Source organism: Myodes glareolus, chromosome 5 (genome assembly GCF_982192425.1).
Source record: "Myodes glareolus chromosome 5, mMyoGla1.1, whole genome shotgun sequence".
In the NCBI taxonomy this organism is placed as follows: domain Eukaryota; kingdom Metazoa; phylum Chordata; class Mammalia; order Rodentia; family Cricetidae; genus Myodes; species Myodes glareolus.
In genome coordinates this window covers 93,785,662-93,809,773 of record NC_142030.1, presented here as the reverse complement: position 1 = coordinate 93,809,773, position 24,112 = coordinate 93,785,662, and the positions used below count along the sequence as shown (strand labels likewise).

The window sequence follows — 24,112 nt, the reverse complement described above, 5'->3', positions numbered from 1 at the left end:
ACATATGACACGAAACAAACACACACACACACACACACGAGAGAGAGAGAAAATATTGCGGCGGGGGGAGGTGGGGTCAGAAGTGGCTGGGGTGGGCGTGGATAGTTCTTAAAGTGTCCCAATGGAATAACAATTGTGCTCTGGTAAGTGCTTTTTCCAGCAGCGTGTGAGAACTGAGCCAGTCAGAAGGCCTAAGTCTTGTGTTACAGATCATCACCGGGAAACACTACTGTGGTTATTTGGTCCCCACAGCCCACGTTTCCTTCGCAATAAACACGGAGTTTGGTTTGGTTTATTGCGAAGGAACCATGAGCTCATATGCAAGCATAGGCTCAAGTGTGTGAGCACTTGGTGGCCTTGTTTAGGAGGTCACGGAATCTTCAGGAGGAGCCTTGCTGGAGGAAGTATGTCACTGAGTGCAGGCTTTAAGGGTTTGCAGTTTCACCCACTTCCGGTTCCCCGTCTCTGCTTCCTGTGTGTAGATGAAAACATGATCTGTCAGCTTCCTACTCCTGCCACCAAGCCACACATTAGAGTGGAGTCTATGCCTCTGGACTCACAAGCCAGAGTAAACTCTTTCTTCTTTATGTTGCTTTTGGTCATCACAGCAGTAGGACTGTAACTAATACAGATGGCATGAACCACATTGATTTTTCTTGAAAATCAATAAAATATCTAGAGTATTTAGCATGGTACATGACATACTGACCAAATATATTTTTAGTTTCAGGAAATATTGAAATGTCAATATATAAAATTTCTTATGAAACAGATTCTGAATTTTATTGAAGGCACCGTCTGCATCTATGGCAAACCATCCTTGCATCCTTGGTGGAAAGTTAGTCACGTTTTTTGATGCACGTTTTTTGATGCCATACTGAATTCAACTCGCAATATTTTACTGCAGATATTCATGTCTACATCCATCAAGGAAATTCTTCTACACTTTGCCCTCCCTTATCTTTAGCTGGTGTTTTGTCAAAGGGTGAGAGAATAAGTCTGGAACACTGCTTCCACATAAGAGGAAATATTTCTAGGTTACTTTAAGGAATGGTTGCAAATTCTTATTTTCTGCTCTGAAAGCATCAGTAGTGAATCCATCATTTTAAAGCTCATCTTTGTAGATATTTTATTAATGCTTTAATTTCATTGCTCTTTATAGATCTATTGTTTGTATATTTTATTCTATTTTGGCAGGTCATATGTGTTTACACATGAGTCCAGTTTTTCTAGACTTTATAGTTTCTTAGAGTAAAGGTTTTCTAATCACTCTCTCATGATCTCTGTATTTCAGTGGCATCTTATTAAATCTACCTTTTTATTTCAAATTATACTAATTTGCACCATCTCTTTCATCTTTAACTGGGCAGTTGGACTGAAGGTTTGCCCAGGGTGTTTATTTATTCACAAAACAAACTATTTGCTTGATTGATTGACATTATTTAAGTCTCTATTTCATTTGTTCATGCCTATTTTCATTTTTTTAATTATGCAATTTTGGCTTCTCCTTGCTTTGCTGAGGTATATTTTGAGATATACCAGGGGGTTGGTTATTTGTTTGAAATATTTGCCCTTTCTTTTCAAGGGTATGCAGTCATGGCTACAAGCTGCCTTTCAGAACTGCCCTTGCTGTATCCCAGAGTTCTGGAAAGTTGTGTTTTCATTTTCTTTTGGTTCTAGGATGGGTGAAGTTTCTCTATTTCTGTTTCAATTGCTCACTTACCTTTTAAAGTTGTGTTGTTCCATCTCCATGCATTTGTCAAGTTTCTATTGACTTCTACTTGTATTCCATAATGATTTGATCAAAGATAAATCACTTCAATTTTGATATTCACTAAGACTTGTTTTATGGTTTAAAATAGGGTTTATTTTGTAGAACGTTCTACAAGCTGCTACAAACGTGTTGCAGATGTTCATTATATTCATTTGACCTCTGTAAGTCTGAGGTTTCTTTGCTGATTTTTGGGGGGTTGGGTCATGAACTGAATATAGTTCTCAAAGAAGTACAAATGACCAATGAATACATGAAAAATTGTTCAGTCTGTTTAGGCACCTGTGAAATGTAAATCAAAACTTCACTGAAATTCACTTTACCCAGCCAGAATGGCTATCAGGAAGTAAGCAAAACAGAGCTGGTCAGGATGCCATAAGGCTGCTGAACCCTTATTCACTATGGATATGAATGCAAATTAGGGTAGGATTATGTCAGTCAGTATAGAGCAGAGTTCCTTCAAACAATTCCAATTGGAGCTTTCATGTGCTCCAGCTGTTCCCTTCCTGGGTGTGCATTAAAAGGAAGCAAAGCCAGCACACAAACACCCTTGCACCAACATCCTGTGTAACACTATTAACATTGCCTCACACTAGGACCACTAGGACACAGTCTTGCTGCCTAGGTGTGCATCAGCAGACGATGGGTGAGCAAATTATGGTGCACATACAGGACTGGTGTTATTCAGCCACAAAGAAGAATGAAATTATGTCATGTGCAGAAGAAATGAAAGAACTGGAGATCTTCCACTAAGTGACATCAGCCAGGTTCAGGACAAACATCCTGTTTTCTTTCATATGAAGACTCTCCATTGTTTCTTTTTTTAAAAAGCGAGATGAAAGTTGAAATATTTAGGAAGTGGTCTCCTGTGCCCATGCATTGAAGGCTACTTCCCACTTTCTCTTCTATCAAGTTCAGTGTGGTTGGATTTATATTGAGGTCTTTAATCCATCTGGACTTGAGTTTTGTTCATGGTGATAGATATAGATCTATTTTCATTCTTCTGCATGTTGACATCCAGTTACGCTAACACCATTTATTGAAGATGCTTTCCTTTTTCCATTGTATAATCTTAGCTTCTTTGTCAAAAATCAGGTATTTATAGGTGTGTGAATTCATATCCGGGAATTCAATTCGATTCCATTGGTCAACATCTCTGTTTTTATGCCAATACCAAGCTATTTTCATCACTGTAGCTCTGTAATAGAGTTTGAAGTCAGGGATGGTAATGCCTCCGGAAGTTCCTTTATTGTATAGGATTGTTTTGGCTATCCTGAGTTTTTTGTTTTTCCATATGAAGTTGACTATTGTTCTTTCAAGGTCTGTGAAGAATTGTTTTGGAATTTTGATGAGGATTGGATTGAATCTACAGATTGCTTTTGGTAGGGTTGCCATTTTTACTATGTTGATTCTTCCTGTCCAAGAGCAAGGGAGATCTTTCCATTTTCTGGAATCTTCTTCAATTTCTTTCTTCTAAGACTTAAAATTTTTGTCAAATAGACCTTCCTCTTCCTTGGTTAGTGTTACCCAAGATATTTTATGTTATTTGTGGCTATTGTGAAAGGTGATGTTTCTCTGATTTCCCTCTCAGCTTCTTTATCCTTTGTGTATAGGAGGGCTACTGATTTTTTTGAGATGATCTTGTAACCTGCCACATCACTGAAGGTATTTATCAGCTGTAGGAGTTCTCTGGTAGAGTTTTTGGGGTCGCTTATGTACACTATCATATCATCTGCAAATAACGCAAGTTTGACTTCATCGTTTCCAATTTGTATCCCCTTGATGCCCTTATGTTGTCCTATTGCTATTGCTAAAACTTCAAGAACTATTTTGAAGAGATATGGAGAGAGTGGATAGCCCTGTCTTGTTCCTGAAACTGCTCTGAGTTTCTCTCCACTTAATTTGATGTTAGCTGTCAGCTTTCTGTATATTGTTTTCATTATATTTAGATATGATCCTTGTATCCCTAATCTCTCCAAGACCTTTATCATGAAGGGATGTTGGATTTTGTCAAATGCTTTTTCAGCATCTAATGAAATGATTGTATGATTTTTTCTTTCAGTTTATTTATATGATGGATTACATTGATAGATTTTCATATGTTGACCCAGTCCTGCATCTCTGAGATGAAGCCTACTTGATCATGATGGATGATTTTACTGCTATGTTCCTGGATTCAGTTTGCATCCGTGTTCACAAGTGAGATTGGTCTGTAATTCTCTTTCTTGGTTGAAAGAGTTTCTTTGTGAGGTTTTGGTATCAGGGTAACTGTAGCCTCATAAAAAGAGTTTGGCAATGTCCCTTTGTTTCTATTATGTGGAACACTTTGATGAATATAGGTATTAGCTCTTCCTGAAAGTTCTGGATAACCCCAGTAGCACAGACACTGAGAGCAACAATAAATAAATGGGACCTCCTGAAACTGTAAAGCAAAGGACACAGTCAATAAGACAAAAAGGCAGCCTACTGAATGGGAAAAGATCTTCACCAACTGCTCATCAGACAAAGGACTGATCTCTAAAATATATAAAGAACTCAAGAAATTAGACGGTAAAATTCTAAATAACCCAATTAAAAATGGGATAGTGAACTAAACAGAGAGTTTCAAATTTCAAATGGCCAAAAGATACTTAAGGAAATGTTCAACTTCCTTAGCTATCAAATCAAATAACTCTGAGATACCATCTTACACCTGTCAGAATGGCTAAGATCAAAAACACTAATGATAGCTTATGCGGGAGAGGATGTGGAGTAGAGGGAACACTCATCCATTGCTGGTGGGAATGCAAACTTGTACAACCACTTTGGAAATCAGTATGGCAGTTTCTCAGAAAATTGGGAATCAACCTACCTCAGGATCCAGCAATACCACTCTTGGGAATATACCCAAAAAATGCCCAATCATACTACAAAATCATTTGTTCAACTATGTTCATAGCAGCATTATTTGTAATAGCCAGAACCTGGAAACAACCTAGATGCCCCTCAACTGAAGAATGGATAAAATAAGTATGGCACAACTACACATTAGAGTACTATCCAGCGGTAAAAAAAAACAATTACATCTTGAATTTTGCATGCAAATGGATGGAAGTAGAAAACACTATCCTGAGTGAGTTAACCCAGACCCAAAAAATATGAATATGGTATGTACTCACTAATTAGTGGATACTAGCCATAAACAAATGACATTGAGCCTATAGTTCATGATCCTAGAGAAGCTAAGTAATAAAGTAAGCCCCCCCCCCAAAAAAATATATAGAGATCCACCAGGAAATTGGAAACAGGCAAGATTGCCTGACAAAATTGGGATCATGGGGGCAGGGGGTAGTAGGAAGGAAAGAAGGGGAAGAGGCAGGGAGAAAGGAAGGGTTGAGGGGAACTTGGGGTAATGGGATAGTCAGGATGGAGAGAGGACAGATTTGAGAGCAAGGAAAGAGGTATCTTGATTGAGGGAGCCATTATAAGGTTAGCAAGAAATCTGGCTCTAGAAAAATTCCCAGGAATCCACAAGGATGACCCCAGCTAAGACCCTAAGCAATAGAGGAGAGGGTGCCCGAACTGGCCTTGCCCTGTAGTCAGACTGATGATTATCTTAAATATCACCATAGAACCTTCGTCCAACAACAAATGGAAACAGAGACAGAGACCCACATGGGAGCACTGGTTGAGCTCCTAAGGTTTGACTGAAGGGTGGAAGGAATGAGAAAATGAGCAAAGAGGTCAAGACTATGAGGGGTTCATCCACTGAAACAGCTTGCCTAAGCTAATGGGAGCTCACCAACTCCAACTTGACTGGGAATGAACAGCATAGAATGAAACTAGTTTCTCTGAATGTGGTTGACATTTGGGGCAGACTGAGGGGCCACTGACAGTGGCACTGGGATTTCTCTCTACTTCATGTAGTGGGCTTTTGGGATCCTATTCTCTTTGGTTGTATATCTTGCTCAACCTAGATGTAATAGGGAGGACCTTGGACTTTCTACAAGGCAAAGTGCCTTACCCTTTCTTAGGGTTAGAGAGGGGTGGGGTGGGAGAGTATGTGAAGGGAATGGGAGGAGGGGAGGTATATGGGGATTGGTATTTTTAAAATTAATAATAAAAAACACATACAAATCAAAAACAAAAAAAGTTGAAATAGAAGAAGACAATTTGAGGAGAGAAGGTGATCAATAAGGCAGGGGAGGTAATGAGGACTGAATATGCCTGAAAGTATCATACTGAACTCCCTTACTGTATACACTTCAGATACTAATAAGAAAAGAAAGCTATTTTATATAATTTATATTTATTAATACAATTTTATTCAAAAAGAAAGATTTAAAATATTGGTAAGTTAAAATTAAGATTCTGTGACTGAATGGCTGACCAATGGCCCAATATCAAAAGGAGTTTTCCAGTGTGCTCTCTGGAAATAGCTACCAATAAATTAAGTTTGTACACAAAATTAAGTACGTGCCCATTCCCTCTAATTTAATACACTGGTGATGGGTGGAGGAGGTAGAAAGGAAGGGGAAACCTGGACCACAATGAAAACCAAAGTATGCAAATCCCTCTCACAGGAGAAATGGGGGAAATTGTATCACACCTCATCTGACTTATATGGAGTATATTTATTAATCCCACCATAACTGTATTTGATATTGGTTTTGAAAAAGTATGGAGTTTTTCTGTTGAAGGTCAGAAACTAATTTTAAAATCACTGTATGATTTTAGGCTGTATTCCAAAACCTATAAATGTCTCTCATTCTAATCAGCTACTGTGTAATGTCAGAATCTAGACATATGTGAATTGTTTTTCCCTGTGAATTATATTTTAGATGCTATTTCATGACATTGTCAATGCAAATGTTTCTGATATGCATTATTTAACAACTCCCTTTTATTCAATTTTTGAAATGCTAAGAGACAAGCCCGTGGTCTCCTAGTTTTCAGGTTCTATGAGCTGGACCAGAGGCCTACCACTGAACAACTTATTTTTGTTTTCTATATGAGTAGTTTCTTCATACCCTGACTTAATGAACACTGTCTGGAACCAGGTTTATAGAAGACACAGTGAAAATCTAAGACCTCATTCCCAGCTTCCAGATTCATAGGCTCTGGCTGAGGTGGGTAGAGGAGGGCAAGTATGAAGTGTGTCTACAAAGTAGTTGAGGAACAGCATAACCTTTCGCTGTTTACCCTCAGCCTACGGGTTCAGAGATCACTCGGGAGTGAAGAGGAGAGCTGCTGTCTTAGGGGCTGCAGCGATGGGTTGATAGACTGATCCTAGGCACCGGCACATGATGTCTGTTCTCGATTTCTCACTGATGTTGGGACAAAACACACATCTCTTCCACCTACACAGTGGCCATGATGATGTCTGCTTTTGACAGTGACTGCAGGAGCTAGAGATGAAGCACGGACAAGTCTGCCACGTGGAAGTTAGTTAGGAACTGTGGCTTTACTATGTCTGTCCTTGCATGCGCTTGTGTTAATACCCCAAAGGATGGTATGGTAAATTGTAAAAGAATGGTCCCACAAGCTCAGTCACAAGGGAATGGAACTCTGCCGTGATTAGAAGGTTTGGGAGATGTGGCCTTGGCTTTGTTGGAGGAAGTGTGTCACTTGGAGGGTGGGTTTTCAGTTTCAAAAGTAGAAACCAGAGCCGGTGTTACTTTCTGTCTCTGCCTATGGAGCAGGATGTAGAATTCTCTGCTACTTCTCCAGCACCATGGCTGCTTGTGTGCCACCATGTTCCCTGCTATGATGATAATGGACTGGCTTCTGAATTAAATACTTTCTTTACAAGAGTTGCCTTGGTCGTGGTGTCTCTCTTTAGCAAGAGAACAGTGACAGATGGGTCGGATTTAGAGATATTCTCAGGGATTTGAAATCTGAATGTGTTTGTCATGTGGAGGGGAAAGGAGTAAATAACAGGAGCAGAAGTTCCCCACTAACAGTGTCAAAGGTTAGGGGCATTTGAGACAGGACCTGTAAGCAGGGGTCTGTGCCACCTTGACTAAAGGTCAGAGAGTTGGAACTCACTTCTGTGCCTTCAAGGTTATTGTCAACAGTTCAGATTGCAGGGAAGGCTAATTCCAGACTTGGTATTTCAGATTTAAGAAGTAGATCTGTTTCTGTCTCAAACAAAAGTGTAAGGACTCGACTATGTTCCTACTCCCTTAGGGAGATAATTATGGATTACACCCAGGGAGCGGTTTGCCTATAGACAGCGGTTTGTCCAGGGTGTGAGTATTACTTGCCTTGTTCTGACAACAGAAGTTTTAACTAAGAATGCGGCCCATAAACTTTCAAGTGCTCCATTCATTCCTTGTATCACATAAATGCAGTTTTTTAAATCTTACTCCTACCTTTTGGGATCAAGGGTATTTAAGCAAATGGAAATTAAGCACAGGAGACTTTCAGCATTTATTAGAATTTCCTCCTGATACTACCCTATGCTTCTGTTTTATTATCTTCACTAGTGTCTTCGTTCCCTTTACTTATTTTTCTAAACCCCTTGTCCCTTTCCTGGTAAGTGGTATCCTTCTTGAAGCTTGTTTGTGACACATTTGGGGAAAAAGGAAAACTTTATTAAGCAATTATAAAAGAATAATTGGTATGAATTGTTGTTGCTTAAAACTTGGAATATATCATTTTGATCACTTGTATAAACCTTTTCATAGAACATTAGGAACAAAACTGAATATTTATTTTAAATGTAAAATACTCATAATTATTAGTCCAATTATTTTTTGTTATCATGGGTGCTTCCTTCAAATTCCCAGTTGGGAACTGCAGTAATGTGGGATTTCTCTTGTCAATATCTATTTCACTAAGGTTATACCCTCTCCTTAAGTGTAAAGTTCCATCCCCACCCTGACTGTGGTAAGGATAGGGGAGCAGGCAGATCAGTGACAAATGTTTGTCCCGCTGCCCAGGAGCCCTGGTATTTATTCAGCACAGCAGGTAATAGAACCAAGCAGAGGTAATTCTGTTCCTGTATAATTGCAAGCATCTGGTGACAAGGAGCGTGAGCATCCACATTCACAGGTGACTGGCCACACCCCAGAAAGATGACCACTTTGAACACAGAAGAAAGAAGTAAGAGAGAAGCCAAATCCCTATTTTTACTTCTCTTTGGGTGGCAGGACCCAGCCCACCTTCTTCCTTGAATCTGACAACCTGGGGAATGATTTCAATTGCTACACAGGAAATTTACTTCTCATTTAGTGATTCTCTTCCCTAATGGCAAGCATTCACACTTCACAATGAGCTAACAGGATCCAAGTTCAGCTACTTCATCTCCAACTGTGTAAGTGTAAAGACAGCATCCAACTAACAAAGATAAGCAACAGTTTTCCAAGACAATGACTATGTTAGGTCACGTGACCAGTGCCATGGCGATGTCACAGACAATGGGCACAGTGATGGCTGTCACCACATGGCTCACAGTAGATGGAGCTGAGACATGAGCCAGGGTATCAGGATATTTTCTTCTTCACTCCTTCAAGATTTCAAACTGCTTCTTTTCTTCCCCACCCCAAGATTTCACAGTATGGACCACCCCACCCCTGACTCCAGAGGTGGTCTCCTCAGTTCCTTTTACCTCCTTACTCTGCATCTAGAGGGGGAGCTCTCTGTCTCAAAATCAGATTACAGGAAAAGAAGGAGGAGGAGAGAGGAAGGGGAGGGGGAGGAAGAAGTGGAAGGCATGGTGCCTGTTTGAAGGGTAGGTGGTGACTGCCTTTTAGAGATGCAAAGTAGAGATTTTTGAGGCCCCTAGAGGACTGGTCTCCTGGGACTGGCCCTGGGAATTAAACTTTGAGTGTCAGCACAGCAGGTAATAGAACCAAGCAGAGGTAATTCTGCTCCTGTGTAATTGCATAATTAAAATAATGACACCTCAGCTTCACTTAGTGCTTTATCACTTCCAACTCTTTACATACATTGCTACCTTTAATCACTGTAATATTTTTTAATTTAGGTGATATTGAACCTGCTTCATGTTATAAAAATATTTTAATGTGTTTTTATTCCAGAGATGAGAGAACTCGATATGAGAACAAATCCCAGCCTTGCTGTGCAGATAAAGAGACAAAGATTCATAAAGTTTATGTAACTTGCCCAGCAAGTATGCAGGCTACGTTCTCTCGTGATGTCTGCTTGCATGACTAGTTCTTTTACAGGTCTGAATGGAAATTCTTGGGGAAAAGCTGTGTCTGCCGAAGTTGGTTGACTGTTTAGAATCTCAGTGATAAAGAGAAGTTGGAATGTTGTAGGTCCAGAGCCCAAGGACAATTTATCTCTGGCCATCTTTAGCCCCCTAAGTAGCCATTCCTTGCCCACCTCTGTGTCAGGTCATCTCCTGATACTGACAGCTAAAAAGCCTTTGGACACTGTTAACTTAGCCGGCTACAAGCTCTGTCTCTTAACTAAGAAAGTCATCAGGGGGCATCAGGCCTGTAGCTGAGGAGTCTCTGCTTCTCTGTAATCACACTTCCGATGTTTCCGCCAATTATTTGAACAGTCTGGATTTATGACTTCCTTTGTTTTGTTACTTTATAGCTTCATGAAACTGTTCCCACATTGGAACACGGGCTTTGGAGCAGCCTAAACCTGAATTCCAGGCCATGGTTACTCATACTTGACTCCAGAATAAATGATCTCTTCTCCACCTTGAGGTAAGGGCCCTGCTCTCACAGGGAAGTTACCAGGAGCTGTTTCTGCACTTTTGAGCTGTGCCAGGTCCTGCTGTGTTATGTAGTGCATGGTAGTGTCAGGGCACAACACAATTCATTCAACTCTTGTGTGTGTGTGTTATTTATTTTTATTTACATAATTTTTATTCTTTGTGAATTTCATATCATGCAACCCAGTCCCACTAATTCTGAGTCCTTTCCATGTGTGCCCTCTACCCTATAGCCTTCTCCCACAAATAAAATTTTGAAAAATGTAAAAAAACAAGCAAAACCAACCAACTAACCAAACAAAGAAACAACAACAACAACAAAATACTTCAATCCTCATCTTTCCCACCTTGCCATCACCTAATCATTTGCTGTAGTGGCCTTGGGAGCTTAGGTGTGTCACACGGTGGACCATTTTCCCAAGCATAACCTGCAAATGTTCATTGCAAGAAGTTGTTGGTCTGGCTTGACAGGTGACATCTCTTAATAAACGTTATAACTGGTCTTTCCAAGACCTGGCCATTATCTCAAATTTTCTCTCTGGGACCCTAAAAATACTTTGGCCACATTCAGCAAGAAGCAGTCTAGAGAATACAATGTCCACATTCCCAAGAGAAAAGGGGGTGTGGGTGGTCTTTGATTATTTTGTAGGTCATGGATGGTTGTTATATTTAGGGGAAAATAGGAATATAGGATAAAAGGACCACTATTAATTCAAATGTTTTGCATTGGTTTAGATTTTGGTATGTGGCTACAAATTCAAAGTCACTTTTGTTACACTCTAAATGTGTTTACTCTTGTTTAAAGGACTTTTGTGTATTGATACAAATTTAAGGTAATTTTCGTTACAACATACTGTATAAATGTCTCTACTCTTGTTTAAAGGATTTTGTATATCAAAATCCAATTTTAAGGTTATTTTGTTACAACATGTTGTATATATGTTTTTGATCTTATTTAGAGTATTGTACCTATGCAGTTCATTTTAAAACGTAAGGTAAAATTCTAGTTTTTGAAAACTATTATAATGAACTATTTAGGATAATCAAGAAACACAGGTCACTAGTCATCCACAATAATCAAATTTGTAGATATGCTAAGTATGCTTTCCAGATCATATAGACATATATATTTAGACAGATGGTCTTCAAATACTTTAAAGACCTATAAAATATGGCATTTTAAATGTTTTGTTACTTTAAAGTTTTTCATGACAATGAGACACATCTGCTCCAGGCAGCACCAATTCACTTCAGAGAAGATATGGGCATTGAAGAAACTCCTTATGGAGTTTTCTTTCACTGTGACAAGGTTAGCCACTGGGCAAAGAAACTGCTCTTGCCTTTGACTTCTGACTATGTGCTGACTTCAGACTGAACATGCAAGACCCACAGGAAAGTGACTGTTGCAAACTTTGCCAGAACAAGGCAGGATGGTCCTTCAGGGTTTCTGCTTTACAGAAGAAACTGCCAGACATTCTGCAGGACACAGAGGAAAGTAACTGACAAATGACCAATATAGGCAGGATAGTCTTTCAAGTTTCCTGATTCATTGAAAAGTCTGCCAGATAGTATGGGCCTGTAGGCTGAAGATGGATGCCCCAACATTGCAAAGGAACTTTCAATGACTGTCCAGGCAGTCAGATGTCTCTGTCATTTCTAGAGTTTTAGAAGTCATTTGCTATGCACTTTTTGTTTATTCAAATATTATATCCTTCTAGTGCCTTTGATGGTGTTGAAGACTAGATAGTTATAGCTACATTTTTTTTAGATATGATAGAAAGTAAGTTATGTATAAAATTTTGGATTTACTAAAATAGGATAGACTATGGAGAATTTTTTTTAAGTTTACCAGACAGAAATGAACTGGAATTTAATAAATTGTGAATGTAATCTTTACTTGATAATTGTTTTTATTGTATACAGCCTTACTAAAGTTAAAATTATTCCTTTTTATTTAGAAAGAAAAAAGGGGAAATGTTGGAAAATATTATTTTCAGGTGTGTGACTTTTGTTTATGCTGTATTTGTTTAACTGTGTGAAGCTGTGTTCTGGTGCTGTCTAAAACACCTGATGGACCAATAAAGCGGTAAACAGGTAGTAGCAAGGCAGGAGCAAGGAAAGGTGGGGCTAGCAAAAAGAAAGAATAAATAGAAGGAGAACAGAGAATGAGGGGAATGATGAGCAACAAGAGAACAGGAGAGGACATCGGGGCCAGCCAGCCGCCCAGCCAGCTATGGAGTAAGAAGGAAAGTAAGGTATACAGAAATAGAAAAAGATAAAAGCCTAGAGGCAAAAGATAAAATAAATTAAGAAAAGATTTTCCAAAGCAAGTCAAGTTAAGGCTGGGCATTCCTAACTAAGAATAACCCTCCATGTGTGATTTATTTGAGAGCCTGGTGGTGGTCTCCTCCAAAAAACAAAACAAAACAAAACAAAACAAAAAAAAGCCAAAAGAGCAAAAACAACACTCAGCAGCTGAGCCATAGAAAATTCCTGGATCCTAGGGGCCAACCTCCGTGATCATCTCACTCTTGCATCTTTCATGCCTGTAAAATCAGTACCACAGAGATGATGCTTAAAGTTTCTTCTGTTAGCTAGAGATACAGTCTGGTGTCCTTGGACCACAACTATGTTGGCTGTGTGGGTCTTAGAGACTAACAAATTTTCCAAAGTGGCCATTTTGGAGCAAAGAACTACAGCAGCCTTCCTATCCCACGTTCTCTCTTTTCAAATGCATTTGCTTTATCATCCGGGGACTTGAACAAGGGGCTTGCTTTCATGCCGCCTATTCTCCCAGTTCAGAACATAAGGTTTCTTCTTAATGGTGCTGATGTAACAATCAAAGATACTTTTCCCTGTCTGCAAGGTGGAGACTTTTCCCCTTTCTAAACTGCATATTTTCCATATTTTTGTGCTCTAATTGCTGGGCTATCATTTGAGATTCTAGACAAAAGAAGTAGTAGCTGGAGGGAGATGCTGGCAGAAATGTAAAAGGCTAAAAATGTAGGAAAAATAAAGAAGAAGAAAAAGAATGAAACAGAGAATTGGAATTAGAGTTAAGACAAGAGTTAGAGCTAAGAAATTATAGACACTTAGGACACAGAGAGAAAGATAAAGAGCACGTGAGGAGGAAGAACGTGCTGTGAGAAGATTCTCTTTCTGTATCCCTCGGACCCAGTTCTTCTGCTTGTGGTAGCGCCCCTTTTAGAGCCCGAGCAAAGACTTTTAAGGCTGGACCTTAAATCCTTCAATGTGCTGTCTCTCTGTAGATCTGGATAAGAGCAGTAACCGTGCTGCAGCCTAAATGATGTCCTGCAGTAGAAGTTGCTATTCTGGATAAATCTGTCAATTACATTTAAAGTCAGACTTGCTTAAATTCTCAGTATGGAAGGATTTCATCTCAGTGTCTGGTAGAGTCAGTCCTTCCCTCAGTTTTGAAATATCATGAATATTACTTCCACTGATTGTGTTTCTTTCTGTGTTCTGGCCTTCCAAATTCTTAGCAGAATTCCCCATGAGGCTCTGCTTAGTGTATCCTTAAGTTTCTCTAGCCTTCACCTCTAGTCTCTTCCACATTCCTCTTACGAACGTTTTACAGACGTCTTCAGTGTTATGTGGGCAGGATAATTACAATGGTGATTCTATTGCTGATACCCATTTTCTTTTTGATCAAGTCTTCTTGGAAAAGCCCTTCCTGAAATGAGTCAAAGAACTTCTCCACAGTCTCTTCAGTTTTTTTGCTCTTGGTTGTGGCAGCCCAGCTTCCTCTGACCTTCACAGAAGCTGCATTTATACCGTCCCAGAAACTTCTCTGTCAGGTAATTCAGGGACAGTCTTTGATCCTCAATAGGTTTTACCCATCATGAAGAACATTTAATACCAGGACTATTTTTAGAAAGGACTTACCCAAGTGTCTAGACTGTAGTCCTTAGGAAGGCCTGCTTGTGAGTTTAGCCCACAGCTGCAAACTTAAGTGTGGGTCTGTCTTAGTTAGATTTCTATTACTGCTAAGAGAGACCATGGCCACAGCAACTCTTATAAAGTAAGCATTTCATTCGGATGGCTGACTTACAGTTTCAGAGGTTTACTCTGTTATCATCATGACAGGTTGCATGGAGGCATGCAGGCAGCAGTGGCCCTGGAGCTGAGAGTGCTACATCTGCAGGCAACAGGAAGTCAACTGACTGTGACACAGAGTGAAGCTTGAGGAAAGAGACCTCAAAGCCCCACAGTGACACACTTCCTCCAACAAGGTCACACCTGCTAACAGTGCCACTCCCTTCGGGGACCATTTCCTTTCAAATCACTACATTCTACTCCCTGACCCCCAAATGCTTATAGCTGTGTCATAATGCAAAAAAAAAAAAATCATTCAGTCCAGCTTCAAAAGTCCTCATAATCTGTCACAGTCTCAACAATGTTTAAAAGTCCAAAGCCTCTTCCTTGAAGCATGGACATCTCTTAACTGTAATCGCCTATAAAAATCAAATTCAAAAAGCAGATCACATACTTCCTACTTGTAATGGCACAGGATATACATTACCACTCCAAAACACAGGGAAGGGAACTTAGTGAGTAAATGCTGACCAAAGCAAGACTGGACACAAGCTGGCAAACTCCCAACTCTGCATCTCCATGTCTGATGTCAAAACGCTCTCCACATCTTCAATTCTACTCAGGTTTGTTGACTGCAAAACACTTCTTTCTCCTGGGCTGGTTCCACTCCCTGTTAGCAGCTCTGCTCAGCAGGTATCCAACCCCTCTGACTTCTCTAACATCCTGGGGTCTCCAAGGCAACCCAGGCTGAACCTCACAGCTTCACACAATGGGGTCTACTAGGCCTCCATTCAGGACTCCCTGACACATGCCTGGCCTCACTAGCAGTCCACAGTCACAGAGGCAGCTTCTATAACCTGTTTCTTCCATCTTTAACTCTAAAGCCATAACCACATGGCCAAAGCCACCAAGTTCTGCTGCTCGCTGGGGCTGGAATATGGACCTCTTGTTTATTACATCTTCAGTAGCTTTCTGTTTCCCTTGGCTATCGGCTATCCTTGAACTTAATCTTTAGACCATGCTGGCCTCAAACCCAGAGATCAACCAGCCTCTGCTTTCAAGTGCTGGGATTAAAAGCATGCACTATCACACGGGCTCTTTAATTCTTTCTACAAGTTTGAAATTTAGTTGGGTGGGGTCTTGCCCTGAGGTCACCACTCCTTTTATTCCAAATTTAAATCTGTTTATCTCCTTGGACACTGAATTTCGCTTCATACTGCTTCCTGGTGCTCTTTCTCTCCTAAAATTATCCTTTTCTTAAATTTACCATGATCAGCTTGCTACTTTTTATTATAAATCTTCACCAGCGTTACCATTAATATCCACATGACGGAGTCTATACTAGGCTGTTTTGAGATTTCTTCTGCCAATGAATTTGATACAAAACTCTTTAGCTTTAGGCAAATTCCAAAAGAAAAGAAAAGAAAAGAAAAAACAGAACAAAACAAAAGGATGACAAAGTAAAAATGGTGTCTATAAGCAAGGCATTTCATTTACTCTGAAGAAGAAATTCTGTCATATTATACATGAATGAACCTGAGACCTGAGAACATTATGCTAAGTTAAAGAAGCCAGGTGTGAACATAAATGATTCCCCTTCCATGAGGTATCTAAAATATTTATGCAAACTCAGAAAAACAGAAAATCAATAAAATGATGGCTACTGTGGGCTGGTAGGGGCTGAGGATCTGTTGTTCAGTTCCCACTTTCACAGTAGGGAAGATGGTTCAGCTCAAGAACTGTGTCCCAGCATAGAGTCCAAATGTAACCGTATTATCGTGTGTACTGTAATGTTCTGTTTCCCGCTGCTGAAACAATGTATCAGGGCTGTTTACTTAAAAAGAAAGTAGGAGAAGGGAAGACAGAAATCTAGAAGAATCTGGCATATACATTACCGAAATCGGAGGGAGTTATGGAGAAGTGTGAAGGTTGGAAACACAAGCAGCGTAGTGCCAGCTCTGGTAAGGATTCCCCACCAGGAGGATAGCTCCCTCGTGGTGGACGGGGGCATCTGTCAATATTGCAAGAGTCAATATTGCAAGACAAGACAGCCAGGGAAGGGCAGTAAGGACATCCCCCTAGACATTGCCTCTCTAACGGCGTGGCTATCTCTTGCCATCATAATGCTGGGTTCCAATCACTTGAACCCTGATGGGACAAATCATAGCTCCACTGCGACTTGCACGTAAACCTTTGTTAGGAAGGCAGATCTTGTGCTAAGGTCGTCATCAGAGAAACAAGCAACAAAAACATAAAAGGAAAATGTCTGTATAGATTTATCTATTACTTTATTTATTTATCCATTACTTTAACATGAAGGTTTGTGGATGAGACAAATATCTTGCTGTGAACAATCAATATGTACAGATTTTGTGTCTCAAATATGCTCCTATAAAAGTAGTTAATAATAAATGCAGAATGACTAATAATTCTTAAGCTACTCACGCACATGGTGTGCTGACATCACCTTTTCTACAGGAATTGGAATTTGTGTGCACTCCAAGAACTATTTTCCTGTTTGAGCAGTTCCCTGTAAACTATACACTGAGTTCCTTCATAACAAGGTTTCCATACAGGAAATACTTCAGATATATTGTTGCTGGGATAGATGTACTGTGCTAATGTAACTCTCTAGGAGAAGGCTTTGGGAATTTTCACCTGCCTGGATCTGAACTTTCTTCATCTGTCTTTACCCTGGCATGATTCCAAGTCATAGTCCAGTCATTCATAGAATCATATCAACTTTCTGCTGAGTCCTAGACAAGAGAGTTGGAAGGTGGTCTCAGACATCACACTACCACTTTTAAACCTCTCTACATCTCTGGAAACATTTTCTTGCTGTATTTCTGACACAATTTACTTTTAGAGCACTTTCCTCTAAATGTTACTGCTCTGGAGGTCCAGCTCCACTTACTCTGTGCTGTCTTATGACCCTGTTCTGCTCTTGATCTGTCAGTGACAGATCTTATAGCAGGATTCCTAAAAGCATGGCCTCCCATAGCTCCATAGCTCTTTGGAGTCTATATTCTTATTATATATTTTTAAATTTTTTGAGATCATATCATTCTGCACCTTCATTTTCCTTTCTAATTTTATGCGTTAACATAGATAATGATCCAGCACGGTATCCCCCTCCGATCCTTAAATCTTCCATTACCTGCTCATCATTTTCTACCTCCTATGTCCTACACACAGCAAATTCTAATACGTCTTTCTCAAAGCATTTCTTCAGCACATCAGATTCCCTCTAACACACGAGCATGATGTGTTTCAGGTACATCCGTGGTCTTAGCATATGTATATATGTCCACTTCTGTTCTCCCCCTGCAAAGTTGCTGAGAACACAATTCAGCCCATAGCAACTAAGTTTCTAAGTTGAGGCCCTAACTCCCATATAACCTGATTTTGACAGAGGGCTTTAAAAGAGACAGCTGAAGCTAAGTGAGACCACAAATGCGGCACCCTGATCTCATAATATCTGTCGCAAATATAAGAAGAGAAGGTTCACTCCCCCCCCCCCAAATCACTATCCTTCCTTCTTCTCTCTTTTCCTCTCTCTCTTTTTTATTTTGCATTTTCAAGACAGGGTTTCTTTGTAGCTCTGGAGTCTGTCCTGGAAATTTCTCTGTAGATCAGGCTAGCCTCGAACTCACAGAGATCTGCCTGTCTGCCTCCTGAGTGTTGGGATGAAAGGTGTGCACCCCCACCACCTGGCCTCTTCTCCTTTCTCCCTTTACTAACAATTTCACCATCCAGCATCTTCTTACCACATTGTTTTTGTGGTACCTAAAGCTCAACACAGATGTTTCTAGTAGTAGGCCAATCTTTTCAGTCCCTGTGGTCTTAGCTGGACCATCTCTTCTGAGAGGCAGACATTCTTTGCTCTGCAAACTTCTCAGTCTTTCCTCGTTGTCCTAACCACCTGCTTTGCTGTCCTCTCTGTCATTGGAAGAGCAGCTGTGGACATGCACACATTGTGTCTTCAGGAGATGGCATCATGGGTAGACAAAAGTACCTGCCAGATTAGACTGGAAGCCCAAGCATTGCCATACTGGTGTTCCCATTCTATTGCTTTCTGGCTCTACCATCTGCAAACTTGTTATTACGGCAAATCACATTCAAATTAGTAGGATAGACAAGGCTACCTTCAAAAAAATCCCACTGTTATGTGATAGATGATAGTTTCCTATAAAGGTATTTCAATTCTTACCCTTCATCCAATATACTTTAAGCTATTGGTTTTACTTTAAATGGGATATTTCCAGCAGCAAGAATATTTTTGAATGCTTCAATAAGTATAAAATCTGGGGATTTGCTAGCAATCTTTAAATTCTTTATTCCTTAAATCATATTTATGAGAGACCTTGAGAAATGCGACTCCAGCATCCTATGGATCTTTGTGCTTTGTCTTTGTTAGATGAAGCAGGGCATCACTCTTCTTTTCAAGGGGTTACAGGCATTTTTTTTGGCTCACACATCTTGAAATGCGTTAGATGAAGCGTTCTGTGAGTTAACTAAGCTGTGTGCATTCTGCTGTGGCTGACCTATAATATGCCCTCCAGTCCTCGATGTTGACATGTTCTCCCTTCAAGCTTCCTCCTCTTCGATGTACTCGCTGCTCTCCATCTGACCTTCAACCTCCCGTCTCTAACACGGGAGCTTTACTGTAGTGACTCTACCATCTTCATCTCTTTGTTAAATTCATCTTTCTAATCCCTGTTTCGAAGCTTTATGATCTTAGGGGTGAATAGGTCCATTTTATAATTTGACTGGATTTATTTATCTCTGTAACAGGTCAAATGCTTCACAGAAGAACAGTATAAGCCATAGCAGCTTAAACACACACGATTGAAAACATGCATTAGCTTAGGGATCTACAAAGATATTCAGACTGGGAGAGTGCTACAGAATCCAAATCATCATATCACAGACTAGTCCAGGCTTCATATCTCATTTCTGGTTTTGGCTTTAGATACTCACATTGAAAACTTATTTCCTTGTCATGGTTGTGGAGTACTTCAGTACCTCCCAAATCATAGCTCTGTATCAAATGTCCACTTGCAAAATGGCTTAATTTTCTTGTTTTCTCTATATTTACATTAAAAAACCAGTAATTAAAAGTCAACAAAAGAAAATGCAGTATCTCTCATGTACACCAATTGTTATTATTCATTGAAAATGAATATAACAGCTAGCCAGACTTGGGGTGTGAGCTCATTCCCCAACGTCATGGAATATAAATTAATAAAGAAGTTTTCTAGAGTTGTGGGGGGAGATCAAGGATGGCTCTATCTATGGATGTTCCATGTCTATATGGAAATGACAAAGTGTCCATGAGGAGACATCACCAACTCCTAGTTGAATGGCTCACAGACATTTTGTCTCAGTGAAGTAAAATGTAGTGAGACAGCAGCCAAGTCCTTTAAAGGTTTCTGAAATTTTATACTTGGTAAAGATGTTGAGTTATTTTATATGTTGATTTTTTGCTTTTGAATATTTTTTCCACTTCACCCTGGCAATGTCTGGCTGAGATGTTTAGTTTTAAAAACATGAGACCTTCTTTTGTGCTGAGATGAAGAGTTGAAGGTAAATTTGAATAAGGTTCAGTATCAGTGGTCCGCCTCTCACCTGCCCCTAACTAGAAATTCTGTCGAGTGGGGGTAACCTTATGTCAGTCATTGTATATTGTAAGAGGTCGTTAGTTTGTTTCTGGCTGCTCAGCCCCAAAATAATCACACAGAAACCAATTATTTAAATCACTGCTTGGCCCTTTAGCTCTAGCTTCTTAGAGGCTGACTCTTACATCTTAATTTAACCCATATCCTTTAATCATGCATCACCACAAGGTTGTGGCTTACCAGCAAAGTTTCAGCGTGTCTGTCTCCAGTGGTGGCTCCGTGGCTTCTCCTTAATTCCACCTTCTTTCTCCCAGCATTCAGTTTCGTTTTCTCTCCCTAGCTAAGTTTTGTCCTGCTATAGATCCAAAGCAGTTTCTTTATTCATCAATGATAATTACACCATACAGAGAGGAATCCCACATCAAATATCTCTTAAACTTAAGAGAGGTACTGTATTTGTTACCTGCTACTCAGTGTAAACTAAAACCAGGAAAAGCTCTCACTGTCCAACAAAGCAAGCAATCAGGGTACTCTCAGAAGCAAACAATAGCAGTTGATAGAGAGAGTCCAAGAGGAAGATGCCTTCTGTATAAGGCAGTCTTGGAGGTGAGAAATGTAGCCCATTACTTAGACAGGAACCTCAGGGAGCTTCATGGGAGAGTGAGGAACTAAGGCAGAGAAGGAAAAGCCAGTCTCAGACACATAGCAAGCCAGTCACAATGTGGGTAACTGGGATCTGGTCCTGTTGAGAACTATGAATATTAATCAAGGGCATGCTCAGAGTTATTGTCCAAGGAGAAAAAACCCCAACCTTTTATCTTTGCTTTTGTCATCCGATTGTCTAAAGGCTAGACACAGATCTAATGTGAGTCTCTTCTAAGCCTACAGAAAGCATTAAAAAGAACCACAAATGTTTGTCCTAGGATTCCATAGCTATGATCTTAAATGTGGGCAATGAGAAGTATGGGTAGAAACTCATCATGTCTGCTATAAGCTGTTAACTAAGATTGCCCTAGATAAAATAGCACACGTGATCGCCATACTAATATGGCTTCATTATTAGGAATACATGTTTGCCCTTCTCTACCGGAGTCGGGCATGAATCTATAGGGTTCAAAACTAACATTTTAGGGGAAGGAATAAAGCCTTCCACTAGTAGAACTCTACCAAGATCTCTTTGTGTGTGGCTCACACAAGTCCAAGCCTCTCTGACAGCTCACTGGAACGCTCTGCTCCTCAGTCAATTACATTTTCTCCATCTGCACTTGATTGTGAAAACTCTGATTATCGAGCACACATTTAATTAAGCACCTTTTTAGTCACTTAGCATGGAGTTGTGAAAGTTGTTAGAGTGGAAATGAGTCATATGAGATGAATAGCAAAGAGCATAATAGACCCACCTGTTCAACATTGGTGGGATTAAATGACTGTCTTGAGCATTAAATATTCTGTGGAGCATCTTCTATTTTATTGTTTTCACAAAATGGCTTTTGAGTTATCATTAATGCTCTCAGTAATTAATGAACACCAGATGGAAGATGAAACAGACAGGCCACATCCGTCAGTAGGTGTTTTCTCAGAGATAAATGAGGCTGAACTCAGGAAGTTTTCACATCCTTTAGTCTTAGTTGATTGAAGGCCCAGAGTTCCAGTTTTACGGACTGGGTTGCGGACTGAATGCATTCTGTGGTCTCTTTGATATCCAGTATAGCACAGGATCCCTTCCTTCCATCTGCATCTGTTGTAAAATGCCACATTCTTACCCCAGATGTCATCAGGTAATTTAAATTTTCCCTGCAAGCTAGAAAGAATAATTTTGATAGTCTATAAGATAGGTGAGGAAAAAAAGACAACTGCCTGTTTGACTCCCTGTGGACGAATTTCTAAAATGAATGCCTACCATTCTCTGTGAATGTATGCCTGAGAGGCCAGGTATGTATTCACAGCTGAGTCCTGCTATTGGTATTAGTGCTTCTAAGTAGGAATAGCAACAGATGTTCTGAACTTCTTTACGGCTGTGGAGGACAGAGAACAAGGACACAACCTATGGTATCCACAGGCAGAGACATTGAAGACAAGAGGATGCGAGCAAGGGCAGCAAGTGAAGGTGTAGGTAGGACTGGTGCCCCAGAGGTCAGACTAGAAGAGGGCCTGTGACTTAGAATTTTCTGGTTTTGTCTCTAAAGCACTGGGATATATAAACGAGAAGAGAATAAACTCCTAGGTTTCAATAGTGCATATTTTGTTGATGGTAGCTTTGAAGAATTTAGATGGAGAGGAGTCTATCAAAGCCCATTGTCCCAAGGCGTGAGGAGCACACAATGTGTTCACGTATCTGTTATTGTCCTAGGTCCTGAGCTTGCTTCTCACCTGAGCTGTTCACACACTGGACATTGGTGCTGTAATGTTGATCTGTGTCTCCTCTTATTCCATGTGTTGAAATCCTAATCATGAAGACAAGACTATTAAGAGTAAGAGTTGGTACCTTTGAGGGTAGCTATGGTACAGCAGCAAGGTTCTCATGAATCTAGTTAGTTCCCTTACCCACGACCCTAGAGAGTCTCCTGACTGTGGAAGATGAACAGAGCAGATGACTGTTATCTATGAACCAGGAGGCAGGCTTCTATCAAGCACAGGACAGGGATTCAGTCTGCCAACACGGTGACCTTGGTCTTCACATCCTCCAGAACTATGAGAAATGAATGAGTGACTATTATTTGAGATCTGACCCTGGGACTTTGTTACAGGTGCCTGCAGGGAATATGACATGTGAGATGGAGATAAATAAATTTTACTCACTGTACCTGAAGATACATGGAGCCCCTCCTGACTTTACTCACTCAAATCTGGGCTACTGTCATGAACCCTAGATAACTTAATAACCATTTCTGATTACCTTGATTCTTTCATCCATCCCTGTAACACCAGACATAAAGGCCCAAACCAAAGTCAGCCACTGCAGGGAAATTCTGCTGTACTTTTTTAAGTGGTTTGTTTGTTTGTTTTTATTTTTTATTTATTAAAAATTTCCACCTCCTCCCCTCCAACCATTTCCTTTCTCCCTCTCCCTCCCCCCTCCCTCTTCAGTCCTAAGTCAGTGTACCCTGCCCTGTGGGATGTCTAAGGCCCTCCCCGCTCCATCCAAGTCTAGGAAGGTGTGCATCCAACCCGACTAGGCTTCCAAAAAGCCAGTACATGCAGTAGAATCAAAGCCCAGTGCCATTATCATTGGCTTCTCAGTCAGCCCCCATTGTCAGCCACATTCAGAGGGTCCAGTTTGATCCCATGCTCCTTCAGTCCCAGTCCAGCTGGCCTTGGTGAGCTCCCATTAGATCAGTCACACTGCCTCAGTGGATGGATGCACCCCTCATGGTCCTGACTTCCTTGCTCATCTTCTCCCTCCTTCTGTTCTTCATTTGGACCTTGGAAGCTCAGTCCAGTGCTCCAATGTGTGTCTCTGTCTCTATCTCCATCTATCTCCGGATGAAGGTTCTATGGTAATATTCAAGATATTCATCAATGTGGCTATGGGAGAAGGCCAGTTCAGGCACCCTCTCCTCTGCTGCCCAAGGACCTAGCTGGGGACATCCCCTTGGACACCTGGGAAGACCTCTAGAGCCAAGTCTCTTGCCAACCCTAAAATGGTTCCCTTAATTAAGATATCTTCTTCCCTGCTTCCATATCCACCCTTCCTCCATCTCATCCATCCCATTCTCCTTAGCTCTCCCCAATCCTCCCCTTTTCCCTTCTCTTTATCCCTCTCCCTGTTCCCCCACCCAACCCCAACCCCTGTGCTCCCAACTTTTGCCCGGCAATCTTGTCTATTTCCAATTTCCAGGTGGATAAATATATGTTTTTCTTTGGGTTCACCTTATTATTTAGCTTCTCTAGGATCATGAACTTATAGGCTCAATGTCCTTTGTTTATGGCTAGAATCCACTAATGAGTGAGTACATACCATATTCACCTTTTTGGTTCTGGGTTATCTCACTC

At 40.5% G+C, this 24,112-nt stretch overlaps 1 long non-coding RNA gene across 5 annotated transcripts in view; it reads left to right on the top strand.

Moving 5' to 3' along the window:
• The window catches only part of LOC146894997 (uncharacterized), a 112,326-nt gene that overhangs the window by 32,616 nt on the left and 55,598 nt on the right, over positions 1–24,112 (top strand). For 3 of the 5 annotated variants that reach the window (XR_015737943.1, XR_015737944.1, XR_015737940.1), the window contains exon 1: positions 10,321–10,437. The exons of the other annotated variants lie outside the window; for them this stretch is intronic. This is a non-coding gene — a long non-coding RNA (uncharacterized LOC146894997). Of the gene's footprint in view, positions 1–10,320; positions 10,438–24,112 lie in introns of those variants that run through there. 5 annotated transcript variants of the gene reach the window in all.